Genomic DNA, 14,166 nt, shown 5'->3' on the forward strand with positions numbered 1-14,166 from the left:
GAGCAGGCTAAAAAACTGCTGTTTCAATGTGCTCTCTCTCTCTCTCTCTCTCACACACACACACACACACACACACCACAAACATGCACACACAGACCAACAGAAGGTAGAAGCCTTAATGGTGCAAGGTCTTTGAGCACAACATCTGCCCAAATCTTTGGCTGACCATTAGGTGATTGGCTAACCATTAGGCACAAGGGTGATACCTATGAAGCTAGGCTTAAAAATAAGAACAAGTGGGTCACCTGGCTGGCTCAGTCGGAGGAGCATGTGACTCTTAATCTCGGGGCCATGAGTTCGAGCCCCATGTTGGGTGTAGAGATTACTGAAAAATAAAATCTTAAAAAAAAATAAGAATAAGAATTTTTAAAAAGAAAAACTGAGCAGAGATGTCAGCATCTGCACACCATAAGGGAAACAGAATCCACAGATTTAGTCAAGTTATTAAACAAAGGCAAAAAGAACCTTTGAGGAGAAAAACCAGAATTTTTGCTATATATACAGCAACCATAGTTGCTATATTATCAAAAATGTCCAATTTTCAACAAAAAGTTATGAGACATTCAAAGAAACAGGAAAGTATAACCCATCCTCATCTCAGGAGAAGAAAAAAAGGACAATAGAAACAATTTCTGTGTAGGTCCAGATGTTGAACTTAGCAGACAAAGACTTCAAATCAGCTATTATAGAAAATTTAAAGGAAATTTTGAATAAAATTCTGATATATGCTGTAATAGAGATAAACCTTGAAGACATTTATGCTAAACAACACATTACGCCAGACACGAAACAGGAAATATTATATGATTCTACTTATATGAAGTACCTAGAATTATCAAATTCACAGAGACAGAAAGAATAGTAGATGCCAGAGGCTGAAGGGAGGAGGAATTGGGAGTTATCATTTAATTGGTGCAGGGTTTTAGTTTGGGATAATGAAAAAGTGCTGGAGATGGATAGCGGGGATGGATGCATAACAATGTGAGTACACTTAATGCCACTGAACTGTACAGTTAAAAACTGTTAAAATGGTAAAGTTTATTTAGGTATGTTTACCACAGTTTTTCTTTTAACTGGAGTTTAAAAGTACAATAACCAATGAAAACTAGTGGGACTAAATGGTAGACTCAAAGAGGCAGAAGAAAGAATCAGTAAACTTGAAGATAGAGCAATATAAATTGTCCAGAGTGAAGAACAGAGCCTCAGAGACCCATGCAACATCAGGCATGCCAATTTACATGTGATAAGAATGCCAGGAGAGAAGAGAGAAAAAGGGGCAGAAAAAAATATTTGAAGAAATAACGGCTGAAAACTTCCCAAATATGATGGACAACAATCTGTAGGTCCACAAAACTCAGTATGTCCCAAGGCACACATTGTAGCCAACCTTTTGAAATACAAAGAGAAAATCTTGAAAGGAGCTAGAGAGAAACAACTCATCACATATAGAGGAGTAACAAAAAGTAAATAATAAATAACAGCAATGGAAGATGAAAGGCAGTTGGCTGATATATGCAAAGTATTACAAGGGGAAAAAAAAAACCTGTCAAACAAGAATCCTATATGTGGCAAAGCTATCCTTAAAACAAAGATGAGGGGCACCTGGCTGGCTCAGTCGGTAGAACGTGTGACTTTTGATTTTGGAGTTGTGAGTTCAAGCCTCACATTGGGTGTAGAGATTACTTAAAAAAAAAAAAAAAAAATCTTAAAAAAAAAAAGATGACATAAAAACATTTCCAGAAAAAAAGACCACAAGAATTTATTGCTAGAAGACTCACTTTACAACACATATTAAAGGCAATCACTAAGGCTATAAAACAAATTATTCCAGACAGTGACTTAAATCTGCACAAATAAACAGGCATTTGAAAAGGTAAATATATGGATAAGATTGCATAAAACATATTGTATGTTAATTATACTTAAAAAAAAAAAAGAAAAGGAAAAAAAAGAGGGGCACCTGGGTGGTTCATTTGATTAAGCATCCAACTCTTCATGTTGGCCCAGGTCATGATCCCCCGGTCATGGGATCTAACCCTGTGTCAAGCTCCACGCTGAGCATGGAGCCTGCTTGAGATATTCTCTCTCTCTCTCTGCCCCCTGCTCTGCCTCTCTCCCCCACTTGGTCACATGCTATCTCTCTAAAAGAAAAGAAAAAGAAAAAAATAGTTGAATCAAAAAAAAAGATTGCATAAGACAATAATTATATCTTTATATTTGGGGGTTTATAGCATATGTAAATGTAATAAGTGTGACAATCACTCAAGGGAAAGGGAAGAAAAAAATCAAGCTATATTAATTTTAAATATCTCTGGTGGTCTGCTGGTTAACATTTGGCGCTCTTAAACAGATTGTAATGTAATCCCTGAACAACCACTAAGAAAATAACTTAAAAATATATAGTAAATGCAAATCACATATCTAATAAGGGTTAATATGCAGTTATTTATTATATAAATAACATATAATTCAATGACAAAAACCCAAATAATCTGATTTTGAAAAAGTGTATGACTTGAACAGATACTTCTCTGAAGATAATAGACAAATGGCCAACAAGCATATGAAAAGATGCTCAGCATCACTAATGATTAGAGAAATGCAAAGCAAACCACAATGAGATATCACCTCACAACCATTAGGATAACTTCTATCAAAAAATGAAAAACAAAACAGAAAACAGTATTAGTGAGGATGTGGAGAAATTAGAATCCTTGTGCACTGTTGGTGAGATTGTAAATGGTGCAACCACTATTAAAAACAGTATGGCAAAAACAAAACAAAACAAAACAAAACAAAAAAACAGTATGGCAGTTCCTCAAAAAAATTAAAAATAGAATTATCATATGATCCAACGATCCCAGTTCTAGGTATATATTCAAAAAAAAAAGCAGGGTCTTGAAGAGATATCTGCACACTTATATTCATAGAAGCATTATTCACAGTAGTCAAGATGTGGAAGCAACCCAAATATCCATTGACGGATGAATGGATGAACACACACACACACACACACTGGAGTATTATTCAGCCTTAAAAGGAAAGAAAACCTATTACATGGATCTTGATACATGCTACAACATAGATGAACCTTGAGGACATTATCCTTAGTGAAATAAGCCAGTCACAAAAAGACAAACACTGTATGATTTCATTTATAGGAAATAGCAAAAGAAGTCAAATCCATGGAAAAGAATGTAGGATGATGGTTACCAGGGGCTGGGAGAGGGGGATATGGGGAGTGCTTGCTCAACGAGTATAGAGTTTCAATTTTGCAAGAAGAAAAGTTCTGGTGATCTGTTACACAACAATGGGAATATTCTTTTTTTTTGTTTGTTTATTTTTATTTATTTTGAGAGAGATATAGAGAGCAAGCAGGGGAGGGGCAGAGAGAGAGAGACAGAGAGACAGAATACCAAGAAGGCTCTGCACTGACGGATAGATGTGGGGCTCAAACTCATGAACCATGAAATCACGACCTGAGCCGAAATCAAGAGTTGGACGCTTAACTGACTGAGCCACCCAGGCACCCCTCTTTTTTTAAAGTTATCCCAATATGGGGCTTAAATTCATGACCCCAAGATCAAGAGTTGCATGCTCTACCAACTGAGCCAGCTAGGCGCCCCAGAATAATCTTAGCACTGCTGAAATATACAATTAAAAATAGTTAGTATATTAAATTTTATAAGTATTTTTACTGCAATTTAAAAAAAAGAATGAATATATGGTAAAAACAACAACAGTTGAATTAAAATGGCTTATTAACACAAAAGAAGGCAGTGACGGAGGAACAAATGGACAAAAAACCTTAATTACATTAGATTTGGAAGGACTAAACACTCCAATCAAAAGGCAGAGACTCTCAGACTGGATAAAAAACAAAATCTAACCCTATGTGGCCTACAAGGAACACACTTCATATTCAAAGACATAAATATATTAAAGGTAAAAGTATGGAGGCACCTGGCTGGTTCAGTCAGTAGAGCATGCAACTCTTGATCTTGGGGTTGTGAGTTTGAGTCGCACATTGGGTGTAGAGATTACTTAAAAATAAAATCTTTTCGGGGCGCCTGGGTGGTGCAGTCGGTTAAGCGTCCGACTTCAGCCAGGTCACGATCTCGCGGTCCGTGAGTTCGAGCCCCGCGTCAGGCTCTGGGCTGATGGCTCAGAGCCTGGAGCCTGTTTCCGATTCTGTGTCTCCCTCTCTCTCTGCCCCTCCCCCATTCATGCTCTGTCTCTCTCTGTCCCAAAAATAAATAAAAACCGTTGAAAAAAAAAATTAAAAAAATAAAATAAAATAAAATCTTTAAAAAAAAAAAGGTAAAATTATGGGAAAACATATATCAAATAAAGAGTAACCTAAGAGTGCTAGAGTGGCTATATTAATATTGTTAAAAACACATTGAAATAAATATCACTAAAGACAAAGAGGAACACTTATAATGATTATATATTCAGATTGTCAGGAATTTATCTAACAATTATAAAATGTATACATACCTAAAAGCAGCTCCCAAATATGTAAAGCAAAAATGGACAGAAGTAGGGAGGAGGGGGAGGGATGGATAAAATCGGTGAAAGGGATTAAGAGGTACAAACTTCCAGCTGTAAAAGAAGTATGTCACAAGGATAAAAAGCACAACATGGGGAATATAGTCAATAATGTTGTAATACACTTATTATGGTGAGCATTTCATAATGTATTTAATTGTTGAATCACTGTGCTGTACACCTGAAACTAATTTAATATACATCTACTATACTTCAATTAAAAACAATTTTTTTTTAATTTCAAAACCATGGAAATGTCCTGGTAAAACCAGACAGGTTGATCATCTTAGCAAGAGAGCAGTTCCTGGAGGCCAGCATCCTGAGTATGATGAAAATTGCAGAGAGTGATTTAGAGGAGAAACCAGGAAATATACACTATTTTTTTTAATGCTTATTTATTTTTGAGAGAGAGACAGAGCATGAGCAGGGAAGAGGCAGAGAGAGAGGGAGACACAGAATCCAAAGCAGGCTCCAGGCTCTGAGCTGTCAGCACAGAGCCCGATACAGGACTCGAACTCATGACCTGAAATCATGACCTGATCCAAAGTCAGATGCTTAACCAACTGAGCCACCCAGGTGCCCTGGGAAATAAGGCCATAGTAAATATTTATAAATTTGGGTAAACAACCATAATTATTTATTTTAAATTTTACAGAGGAGCACTTGGGTGGCTCAGTCGGTTCAGTATCCGACTTCGGCTCAGGTCATGATCTCATAGCTTGTGCCTTCAAGCCCTGCATCAGGTTCTGTGCTGACAGCCTGGAGCCTGCTTCAGATTCTGTTTCTCCCTCTCTCTTTGCCCCACCCCTGCTTGCACTGTGTGTGTGTGTGTGTGTGTGTGTGTGTGTGTGTGTGAAAAATAAACATTAAAAAAATAAAATATTGACAGAAGTAAACAAAAGAAGAAACCAGTAAGTCAACAGTAACAGGTCTGGATCAATAAATAACCTAAACTTCCATCCTAAGAAACTGGAAAAAAAAAAAAAAAGAACTACACCCAGAGCAAGCAGAATGAAGGAAAAAATCAAGAGAAGAGTGATAACTAGCGAAGCAGAAAACAAAAAACAATAAATAAAAATTAATATAACCAAAAGTCAGTTCTTTGAAAAGATCAACAAAATCAGCAAACAAGAAGAAATGAGAGAAGACACAAATTTCTGAAATCAGGAATGAAAGAGGAGACCTTGCTACTGACCCTTCTGAAATTAAAAGAATTATAAAAGAATATTATAAACAACTTTATACCAACAAATAAGACAACTTAAATAAAATGAACAAATTCCTAGAAAGACACCATTTTCTAAAACTGACTTGAGAAGAAACAGAAAATCTAAATAGACCTATAACAAGAGGAGAAATTAAGTTAATAACTAAAAATCTTCCAGCAAAGGAAAGCCGAGTACCGGAAGTCTTCACTGACTAATTTTCTTATCAAACATTTAAAAGAAGAAATACCAGGGTGCGCCTGGGTGGCTCAGTCGGTTGAATGTCTGACTTCGGCTCAGGTCGTGATCTCGCAGTTTGTGGGTTCAAGCCCCACGTCGGGCTCTGTGCTGACAGCTCAGAGCCTGGAGCCTGCTTCAGATTCTGTGTGTGTGTCTCTCTCTCTCTGCCCCTCCCTCACTCACACTCTGTCTCTCTCTCTCTCTCTCTCTCTCTCTCTGCCCCTCCTCCACTCACACTCTGTCTTTGTCTCCTGTGGAAATAAATAAACATTTTTAAAAAATTATAAAAAAAGAAGAATAAATACCAGTCTTTCACAAACTCTTTTGGAAAACATAAAACATTTTCCAGTTCATTTTCTGAAGCCAATATTATCCTGATACCAAAGCAAACAAAGACATCACTACAAACTAATATCTCTCATGAAAACGGATGTAAAAATCCTTAGCAAATATTAGCAAACAAAATCCAGCAACATATTAAAAAAATTATACATCAGAGTCAGGCGGGATTTGTCCCAGGAGTGCAAAGTTAGTTTAACATCCAAATCAATTAATGTAATATACCATATTCATATAACAAAGGATAAAAGCCACATGATCATCTCAAATAGATGCAGAAAAAGCACTTGGTAAAATCCAACACCAATTCTAAATAAAAATTCTCAATAAACTAGGGTGCCTGGGTGGCTCAGTCAGTTAAGCAACAGACTCTTGATATCCACTCAGGTCATGATCTCATAGTCTTGGGATGGAGCTCTACGTTGGGCTCCATGTTCAGCCTGGAGCCTGCTTGGGATTCTCTTTCTCCCTCTCTCTCTGTTATGTGTGCACTGTCCCTCTCAAAATAAATAAATAAACTTAAAAACATCCTCAACAAAACTATGAAAAGAAATTCATTTTCTTACCCTGATAAAGGGCATCTATAAAAATCCTAAACTAATATAATTCTTAATGGTGAAAGAAAGGTTGAATACTTTTCCCTCCTAAGATAAGGAACAAGGCAAGAAGAATGTTGATTCTTGCCACTTCTACTCAGCATAATGCTGGAGGTTCTAGCCAGTGCAACAGGCTAAATAAATAAATAAACATTATAGGTTTGTGTGTTATAAAGAAAGAATTAAAACTATCTTGGAGCACCTGGGGCTCATTCAGTTAAGCATCCAACTCTTTTTTTTTTTTAACTTTTTAATTTTTTAAAATTTACATCCATATTAGTCAGCATATAGTGAAGCAATGATTTCAGGAGTAGATTCCTTAATGCCCCTTACCCATTTAGCCCATCCCCCCTCCCACAACCCCTCCAACAACCCTCAGTTTGTTCTCCATATTTATGAGTCTCTTCTGTTTTGTCCCCCTCCCTGTTTTTATATTATTTTTGTTTCTCTTCCCTTATGTTCATCTGTTTTGTCTCTTAAAATCCTCATATGAGTGAAGTTTTATGATTTTTGTCTTTCTCTGACTAATTTCACTTAGCATAACACCCTCCAGTTCCATCCACATAGTTGCAACTCTTGATTTCAGCTCAGTTCACGATTTCGTGGTTCTGTGAGTTCAAGCCCCACATCAGACTCTCTGCTCTCAGTTAGGAACCTGCTTCAGATCATCTGTCTCCCTCTCTCTGTCCTTCCCCTGCTTGCGGGTGCATTCTCCCTCTCTCAAAAATAAATAAACAAAAACTTTTCTAAACTATCTTTATTCACAAATGGCATGATCCTATGTGAGGAACGTATTTTTAAAAACTAGAACTAATAGATATATTCAGCAAAGTCACAGGGTACAAGATCAATATACCAAAAACTCAACTGTCCATCTGTATACCAGCAAGGAGTGATCCAAAAGTGAAATTATAGAAATATGCATTGATAATAGCATCAAAAATGATAGAATACCAAACAAGAACAAGAACTTTAACAAAAGAAGTGCAAGATTTGTACACTGAAAATTATAAAACAACACTGAGAGAAATTGAACATAAATAAATGAAGAGACATTCCATGTTCATGGATTGGAAGACTCCCTGTTGTTAAGATTGCAGTTCTCCCTGGGGCATTCACTTTCGAATGTCCCCTCTCTGTAAAGAGAACTTTCCTACTATCCTTCCTTTCTAATCTTATATTCTAATAAACTTCTGCCTGCTGCTCAAAAAAAAAAAAAAAAAAAAAAAAAGATGGCAGTTCTCCCTAACTTAATCTATGGATAATGTAATCCTCATCAACATCCCACCAGTCATTTTTATAGAAATTAACAAATTTATACTAGAATTTATATGGAAATGCAAAGAACCCAGAATAGTCAAAACAATTTTGATAAAAATTTCGTGGACTTAAACTATCTACTTTCAAAACTTCCACCAGTATAAAAAGAGGCAAATAGAACGAAACAAAAGAGCCTAGAAATAAATCCTCACATTTATGATCAATTTATTTTTTTTATTTTTTTATTATATGAAATTTATTGTCAGATTAGTTTCCATACAACACCCAGTGCTCATCCCAAAAGATGCCCTCTTCAATGCGCATCACCTACTTCCCCTCCCTCCCACCCCGCATCAACCCTCAGTTTGTTCTCAGTTTTTAAGTCTCTTATGCTTTGGCTCTCTCTCCCTATGATCAATTGATTTTTGACAAAAGAGTCAAGGCAATTCAATTGGGAAAGAATAGTCTTTTCAGCCAATGGTACTGGGACAACTGGATATGCAAATGCAAAATTATATTTTTAGACCCTCACACTATTGGCAAAAACTAACTCTAAATAAAATCTCTGGAAGAAAACATAGGAGAAAATCTTTGTGACTTTGGCTGGGCAAAGATTTCCTAGATATGAGACCAAAACCACAACCCATAAAAGAAAAAAAATTGATAAATTACACCATCAAAATTAAAAACATTTATGATTCAAAAAGATAGCATTAATAAGAAGACTAGCAAAACTAGTCTGGAAGAAAATATTTGCAAGTATTTTATCTGATAAAGGATTTATATTTAGAATATATAAAGTATTCTTATAATGCAATCAGACAAGCAAGTCAATTAAAAATGAGCAAAAGAGGGGTGCCTGGCTGGCTCAGTCAGTAGAGCATTCAACTCTTAATCTCAGGTTCGTGAGTTCGAGCCCCACATTGGGCTTGGAGTCCACTTAAAAAAAAAAAAAAAGAGCAAAAGATTTGAAGAGACATTTTATCAAAGAAGGTAGATATATGAACACATAAAAAGCTGTTCCACATCATTAGTCATTAGGGAAATACAAATTAAAGCCACATTGAGAATCAGAGGAAGACAAATACCATACAATTTTGCTCATATGTTGAATATAAGAAACAAAACAGATGAACATATGAGAAGGGGGGAAAGAAAGAGAGAGGGAAATAAGCCAAAAGAGACTCTTCATGATAGAGAACAAACTGAGGGCTGATGGAGGGAGGTGGGCAGGGATGGGCTAGATGAGTGATGAGCATTAAGGAGGACACTTGTTGGGATGAGCACTGGGTGTTGTATGTAAGTGATGAATCACTGAACTCTATTCCTGAGACCAATATTACACTATATGTTAACTGACTAAAATTTAAATAAAAGTTTGGGGAACAATAAAAAAAAATAAAGCCACACAACAGTCTATTAGAATGGCTAGATCCCTAAGACAGACAAGAACAAACATTAGCAGGGGTGTGGAGTAACTGGAACGCTCACCCATTACTGTTGGGAACAGAAAGTGGTGCAGCCACTTTGGAAAGCAGTTTGGCAATTTCTTAAAATGTTAAACATGAACTTACCACATGACCTTGCAATTCTGTGCCTAGGTATCTATCCAAGAGAAATGAAAACATGTCCCACAAAGACTTGTATTTGTTTTTATCAACTTTATACATGATAGCTAAAATCTGGAAATCAAACATTCATAAATGCATGAACAGATATGCAAAATGTGGTGTAGCCATGTAACAGGCCTGCAGCAAGAACAAATTAACTACCGACATGCGCTGTGGCATGGATGAACCTTAGTGACAGAAGCCAACCGCAAACACTGCACTGTGCAAGATTCTTTTTCTATGAAACACTCCAAAAAGACAACTCCATAGCCACAGAAAGCAGATCCATTACTGGGTGAGACTGCAAACCAGCATAGAGTTATTTGTTGGGTTGATGAAAATGTTCTAGAAGTATATTGATGGTAGCACAACTCTACAACTTTGCTAGAAATCACTGAGTTGTACATTTACAATGGTGAACCTTATGGTATGTAAATCACACCCATATGAAAACTGTAGAAGTCTATAACTGGCAAGGGGTAGGGGTGCTCAAACCTTATTGTCAACACCCAGGGCCTGCCTCCCACCTTTGCACCTGTGTCTACATACTCCTCCCCTGTCACCCACGGTTCTCCCTGCAGAGATCCTTCCAGACGCCCCAGGGCACTGCTTGAAATATGACTGTCTTCCTTCCTGTCCTCACACAAGACCCAGTTCCTCCTCAAACCAGACTTGCATCCTCTAGCTGTTCTCTCCCAGTATGGGGGAATCTTGTGACTAGGAGCACGATCCCCTGTCTGAAGTTCCTCCTATAGCCCCCAGGTGATCTCCCACATACGAACCGTGCAGGTTTTTTTTTTTTAATCAGATCCTACTTTTCCCCCCAATAGTTTCTTTATATATATATATATATAAACTTATATATATTTTTATATTTATATATTTATATATTAAGTATATATTAAGTAAATATTAATATTATATATTACATACAAAATGTATTAAATATATATTATATATAATATATTATATTTATTTATATATTAAATATATATTATATAATATATTTATTTATATATTTATATTTGTATAATATATATTATATAATATTTATATTTATTTGATTTTATTTATATATAAAGTTGAATATAAATATTTGAAAAGTTGAATATATAAAAAATATATAAAAGTTGAATATAAAGAAATATTTATATTTATATTTAATATATTTATGTTATATATTAAATATATATTTAAATATATTATATATAAATATTTTATATTTATATTATATATAAACATATATGTTATATATATATAACATATATATATATAAACAATATATATTTATAAACTTTTTTTTAAGTTTATTTGTTTTGAGAGAGAGAGAGCACAAGCAGGGGAGGGGCAAAGAGAGAGGAAGACAGAATCTGAAGCAGGTTCCAGGCTCTGAGCTGTCAGCACAGAGCCCAACACAGGGCTCAAACTCAAGAATTGTGAGACCATGACTTGAACCAAAGTAGGAAGCTGAGCCACCCGGGCACCCCACGAATTGTGCAGTTCAAACTTCTATTCAGCAGCTAAGCACAGAAATGGACCCTGGCACCTTTCTAGGTTAATTGAGTTACAAGATGATCCTTTTAGGATCAAAGTCATTTTAACAGCTGCTTCTATGACCCATTTTATTATTGACCTTTCCTCAAAATCTACTCTGGTCTGCTACCCTCCAATCCAGCCCAAGCAAACCCTCCCCTGGGCCTGAGAAAGCCTGACCCTGAGGGGAGGGGCTCTGTCACTGGCAAGCGTCCTAGACTGCACCAATACCCGGTACTCACCCACAAATTTCACAATAACGGGGCAGAGGACACCTTGCTTTGGGGTCCTGCAAGTTTTCTGGGACCTCAATTCCCTGCAGAGCCTCGTTGTTCTTCCCAACAAGCCACAGCCCCACCCAAGGGCCCGGCTGGACTGATTTACTCAGCAGGCACGTGAGCAATATTACATCACAGATGCTCCCTCTGGTTCAGAGGCTGGCTGAGTGGCAGGGAGACCCTGAAGAAGCAAGACTGAGCTTGGCCATCAAGGAGCTCCACCTGGAGTCACCGCCCGGCAGTAAGGGAACCTCATGCCTAACCCTGGTCACAACTGCACAGGCTCAACCTCGCAGCAGCAGGGCACTGGGCACCTGCCGCCTGGGTGGGGCTCCTGGTCACCGACCCCTGGAGGGGCGCTGCGTGCAGGCAGTAGATTTCTGCCCAGGAGCTAGAAGGACTTTGCACTGTTTGCCACAGGCACTACCTCCACTCCTTTATTCACTATTCAAAAGTCAAACACCCAAACCACTGCTAGGCACACACAGAAATGCAATTATGGGAGGAGGAAACCACTCAACTCCAGAAACGCATCTAAAACTCTACCCTAAAATATCTGCATATTAAACTACCAAGGACAGTTAAGCTTTCAAAGGGAGAAGATCAAAGTGCTGTCATCTTTTAATTTAATCCTTTTGTTGCATCAATGGTCTTAAGAGGGATGAGAGAGATCAAAATAAAAATGGAAACAAACTATATCTTTGTGGCTGTTGTGTTTTAGTCTTTTTTTTTTTTTTTTCTCAATTTGGGCCACAAAATAGGTCAGCTCCATTACTGATCAGCCTTCCCACAAATATTTAAAACAAATTGAATTGCACACCCAATACCCATCACAATTACACCAGGCACAATAACTAAATTAGCAATTCAACAAAATAATTGGAAATGCGATTCTCTCTCTTCCACCAGTCTCCCTCGAGGGTTTAGCCGATCTATGGGGGAAAACTCAGCTTTCCTAATTCTGCAGCTAATTAGAGACACACTTGTAAATGAAGTTGTTTGTCTTAAAGTTGAAATTCTCATCTGGGGGTGGGGGAGAGGGAAGGAGAGAGGAGAAAGTCCTTTCACTATGGAACAAGTGTATAAACAGGTAGAACACACGCCTAGGTTCTAATTAGCAGCCATCTCTGCGATTAATAAAGCATCACTATTTTATTTTTTACCATCACTTACATGGAAAGGAACACCTTCAGAAGAGCCAGCCTGGCTAGAGAGAGGTATACACTGTCGATGGCCCTTGAGACCAGTTCTAAGGGTCTTGCCGGGAGCAGGAGACCCACCAGGACGTCAGGAGGGCCAGGGACGGAGCCAGCTCCGGCATGGGCTCCCCTGTGTGGGCCAGGGAACCCGGGGCCCCTCCTAACAGGATGCAAAGGGGAGGCTCCCAGGCCAAACAGGCCATCTCCTCCCGTGGGGGGCAGTCAGGGCACACCAGGGACCAGGGACCTGCTGGCTCAGGCCCCCCGCCAGCCGGAGGTGACAATCTACCTTGGCCCACTTGCTCAGGCCACTGTTGGAGAAGCAATCTTGAGGTTTCAATTAGGCTGTCCTTGGCCTCTTTTTGCTCCTTCAGGAAGGAAAATCTCCATTTAATTATATAACGAAGAACTAGGGCTTCCTTTTGTCCCCTCTTACCCTCCTTCAGGAAGATCAGGATGTGACTTTTAAAATGCACCCCTTCCGCGGGGCTCCAAAGGCTTGAGGCACCGGCCACAGGGGTGGCAGGGACTCCTCTCCCACTGCACACACCTGGGCTGCGCACCCCCGCCGGGAACAAAGGCCTGACCTTACCAGCAAGGTCACCACATGAAACGGTGGCCCCTGGGCCTGAGGAAGCCTCCGTTCCCAAGATCCTCAGAGAACATCACAGCACCCAGGTGGGGGGTGAGGCCCGAGAGGAGCCTGCCAAAACGCTGATAAGTAAATTCAAAAGCACCTGCTCCTTACTGCTTATCTCTTCGAACAATGTGAACTCGGAGTTATCACATTTAAAGTGTTCCGTATTAGCCTTACATTTAGCTCTTAAAACCAAGTGCAGCATACTACAACTTTAAAGGACACAAGAGTCAAACCAGAAAATAAGTTGAAGGCCCCAGGGAGTCAGTTCCTGGCCTGATCCCTCAGGAAGGAGGAGTGGGGCTGGTTAGCCTCCCGGTCACCCCCTCTGGCCACTCTGGGCAACCAGGCAGGAAACCACTGCCTCCCCACCCCCTCTTTGTACCCCAGCTCACATCCCAGTCACCCCAAAGTCTAAAGCAGGGCCTTCTGGCAGCCTGCGCACATACCTGGTGTGGGAAGACACTGTGCGCCTCAGCCCTGGGCATGCTGGAGCGCTCGCTGCCCCTTCGGTTGACTGCTCACTCCATTTCCAATTCTGGTGTTGGCTGTGACTTGCAAACGGTTGGGAAGTATTTGTCTAGACCGAGCTATCCAATATGGTAGCCATTAGCCACACTGCAAGTGCCCAAAGCCACATGTGGCTGGTGACTAGTGTATGAAACAGCACAGAATGGTAAGATCATATTCCCAACATCCCAGAAAGTTCTATCGGACA

The sequence above is a fragment of the Puma concolor genome, chromosome E1 (genome assembly GCF_028749965.1).
Source record: "Puma concolor isolate L17-30 chromosome E1, mPumCon1.1.hap2, whole genome shotgun sequence".
Classification (NCBI taxonomy): Eukaryota; Metazoa; Chordata; class Mammalia; order Carnivora; family Felidae; genus Puma; species Puma concolor.